Genomic DNA, 4,403 nt, shown 5'->3' on the forward strand with positions numbered 1-4,403 from the left:
CTCCCCCCCCCCCCCCCCGCCTCAGGCTGCCTCATTATAACAATCACTTGAAAAAATGTCACCAGCACACCTAAAGTCCTTTCAGGGAAAGAAGTGCTGTCATCGTCGATGTTAAGCCTGATGAAGGGACCCTGCGCGGCCCCAAAAACGCTTGTTTTCATTTGACATGGTTCTCATTAAATGAACACATGGTTATCCTGAAAGGACTTTTGGTGTGCTGGTGACATTTCTTCAAGTGGTTCATGCAACTAGAGGCACCATTCGCAGTCACTGCGAGCACCCTCCCTTGTCTTAGGGGTAAGGAGGGCAGCAAGACCCTCACACATGCCACATTATAGGGACATCCTTGGTCCTCACCAATAGAGGAGTACGACAAATACTGATAATGTGGGTGTGGCCGGTTTTACCTCAGTAGATAGAGAAAGCTTTTCCTACAATGGTATCGGCCACGCGTTTCCCCCTTCATCATTGCAAACTATCATCTCATATAATCCTATTTACACTTTGCCCCACCTTGTCAGGTTGGCACCAGCAAAACAAGAAAATGTTTTGTAAAAGGATGAAGTCAGCAGGGTGTTGTGTGCCCACAAACTCCAGAGAAGGAAATCTTATTGCCTCTGACCACCAATGGTTTCGTGGCGGGGGAAATCTTACTGTGACTGATTGCCGATGTAGTTTAGAAAGAGTCACTGGTCCTAATTTCCTAAAATTCCTGTGCCTGGGTCCATTAGAAGCATGCGGACCCCAAAAACAATCATCAGAAAGGGTCCCATGGAGAGGGAGAGCGCTGTGTTTTTGCTATTTAGGTTAGTATAGATGCAAATTACTCTTAATGCAGTTTTTTAGTACTTAAAGGAGAACTATGGGGTCAGTGTTTTTCCCCATAGTTCTCCTTAGGGTAACGGGAGGACACAAACTAGCGTCCTCCCGTTACCCTAAGCTCAGTATACCGCGAGCTACAGCTCGCGGTATACTGAGACGCCGCAGCCGGAGCGGATCCCGACTTAGATGACGGGATCCGCCCAGCTGCGTGAGTGACAGCTGGCTCTGCCTATCTAGAGGCAGAGCCAGCTGTACCCGCCCCCTCCCCCGTCCGTTCCGCCAGTCAGCGCTGGCAGATCGGAGCGGGGAGAGGGGAATCCAGCCCCTCCCCCTGTCACGGCAGAGAGCCGTGACAGGATCGAGAGGTGAGCGAACCCGGTATGTGTTCGCTCACCTCCCGATCTACTGAGCCGACCTGTGACAGTCTCATTGTCACAGGTCGGCTAGAACTATGAGGTGAGTGAAAAGCACTCACCTCATAGTTCTTCTTTAAAGGGTTATTAAATCCTGCGTTTTTTTGCATATATCTACTGCTAGCGAGACATATGCAAAAGGTGTTTAAAAAAAAGCATCTTGGGGCGGGCGCATGCGCAGTTCACGTTTTCGGCCGGAAGATGAGGAGAGAAACAAGGTAAGTATATGGACGCGTGCACCCGCATGCAGACACCGTGAGACAGGAAGTGCCAGCAAGGACAGAGGAGAAAGTGCTGGATCGGAGACCCGCAGCAGCGCAGGATGGAAAGCTGAAAACGACAGGAAAGAAGAAGATCGGATTAGGAAACATAATTTAAGGTAAGTGCTTTAATTAACATTGGAGAGAGGGAAAAAAATGTTTTGACTTTAATGTCACCTTAAGTCCAAAGGGACCACTGGGGATTGCGGGTCAAGTGTAGAGATACCCAAACATTTAAATGGCACACCGTGGAAGCACATACCAGTCTGCACGTATCCTTGGAAGGAATGCTGGAAGGAAATATTTTTTTTCCTTTATCCTGCTTTGATATATTATATTGTTTTTTTCCTCTACATAAGCAGAATGCTGATTACTCAGTATGACAATAGGTAGCAGGAGCCGAGTGCTGAATTAGCACTTATTAGCTATAACACAGTGTCCGTGGAACACCAGCAGACAGGGCAGAGTAAGCTCAGCAAGTAAAGGACGGCGAGAAGATTTTGCTCTGCGTTTTTGGAACGGGCCGTTGGGTGTGACTTGGAAATGGCTAAAGAACTTCTGTGAGTCACAATGGAGTTATCGCATCGATGAAAGTCAAGGGTTATGGAACGCAGTGTACAATGGACAGTCTATATATAGCGTCCTAACTTGTCATTATCTCTTTGTTGTTCGCTTAGGATGAGCACAGGGCGTATTTGCCATCATCGTGCGGCCAGAGGGCAGGAAGCCCAGTGTAACAAAAGAAGACAATTTCAATTAGGAAGAGGCTGCTTTGAATAACTGCAGGAAAGTGTGCAAGGGTTTTATTGCTCTTGGACGAACATTATCGAGGAGTTTTATGCCAAGTTTCCAGATGGGCTGCTAATTTCAAAGACAGAATGTTAAGTGATGGGGCGGAGCAATGTCTGACGGAGACAATTCGGTTGCTATGTTGCACCTGCTCGTCTGGACGGCTTGTATCACAGGATATAGTACTCTATAGAGTCGCATCCTTGGACAAACATTTTGTCCCTGCATCCTGTACCATGGGGCAAGGGAGCCATTGAATGCTACATGGTGAGCAGTAAATACACATTTTGGGGTCATATATTCATAAATAGGAACAGCTAAAAAAAAAATTGGCAAAATTGAGTTTGCAGTAAAAACAACCAATTTCCTAAAAATTTGGCAAAATTCACCACTAATTGAATCTAACGTATTGAGCTTAAAATGTCCAGAGCAGTGGTTGTCAACTTACAAGGTGTGGGAGGCCTAATCTGTGGCCCCTGACATCACCAAAGGGTAGAACATTTACAGGGTTATTCACTAAGCCGAGTGACTAACCGAGCCTCAGTGAAGTGAGCTGTACGCTGTTCACTTCTGGCTTTTACGGCTGATTTCAGCCGTACATCGGCTGTAATCAGTCGTACATCGGCTGCGTTCGGTCAGCTGAGCCGAAGTGCAGAATAACTTCAACTCAGCCCATCCAACATCTGGATCAGCTGAGCCAAAGCTCCGGCAGCTCACTCGCTGCCGTTCGCCCCTATTCACATAGGGGCCGAATAGCAGTGAGTGAATAGCCGAATGCCACCCAGTGGCATTCGGCTTGGCTATTCTGCTCGATACCTCCTTGGTACCAAGCGAAATAGAAAATAGTGAAAATAGTAGGGGAAAAAAAGGTTACCTTTTTAAAAAAAATTTAAGTAACTAGTGAAATTAAAAAATAAAGATATTTTAAAAATGAAAAAAAATATAATAAAAAAACAATTGGGCGGAGCTAGCAGTGACAGCTCTGGCAACTGGTGTTATCGGGTTCCATGTAACATTTATAATGACAGGTTCACTTTAAAATCATTGCATTTTCCTGGGCAGCCCACTTTCAGTCTTAATACCCTTTTTTAATAAAACCTCCCATTTGTCTTGTGAACTTTTGATTGGATGCTTATATAAGATCACATCGGAGACATCAGTCAGGATCAGACAGCAGCTCTAAGCCTGCCACCAGAAGTGAAAATATGAGCGCCAGGCGTGGACAACGGGTAAAGACATGACAGATGGGCACCGCACATGCTACAGGATCCCCGCCTGTAATTGCAGCCTCCCGCTGCAGCCATTGAAAGAGTCCATTATGTTCTCCTAAGTGAGATAAATTCTAACAATTGCTGTGTCAATAGCCGTCCAAAAAAATCATAGAAGTCAAGACTGCAAATGAAAGCCAAATGCGGTCCTCGAGGCTGCTACAGCACACGTGTGCTTTGTTACAGAACACAGCGGGACTGGTCAGATGATGTTCTGTGTTCCAACAGCAACATAAGAACTGTTAGCATTCAAGGTCCTACTACAAAAAGATTATTTAGATTGACTCTAAGAATATCAGTGTCAACTTAGGACCCATTCAAATGCTAGCAGTCCATTGTGGTGCGCTGATACACATGTGTTCTGTCATACATTACAGTGTGCTGTGTTAGGGCAGCCCATTCATTATGAATAAGCTCCATGGACATTGGGCTGCCATTAGTGGCAGCACAATGCCTATGGAGCCCATTAATAGACATGTATCGGTTCGGTTTGGAACATTCGTTATTTTGGGAATTTTCGTTAGCTTCGGATGAGTTTGCGAATATTCGTTGCAAATACCACAGAAAACCAGATACAGATATTAAGACTAAAGCTGAGACTCCCAGACCGGAATGGCATTCGGGATCCGAATTTCCGGATTGCATTCGGGAGCTCCTGAATGCCATTCGGGTCTGGGAGCCTCAGCTTTAGTAATATATGTATATGGTTCCCAGACCCGAATGGCATTCAGGAGCTCCCCAATGCAATTTGGAAATTCGGATCCTGAATGCCATCTGGGTCTGGGATCCATATACATATAATACTAAAGCTGAGGCTCCCAGACCCGAATGGCATTCAGGAGCTCCCGAAT

This window comes from Nanorana parkeri, unplaced genomic scaffold (genome assembly GCF_000935625.1).
Source record: "Nanorana parkeri isolate BGI_ZX_2015 unplaced genomic scaffold, ASM93562v1 scaffold31, whole genome shotgun sequence".
Taxonomy (NCBI): domain Eukaryota; kingdom Metazoa; phylum Chordata; class Amphibia; order Anura; family Dicroglossidae; genus Nanorana; species Nanorana parkeri.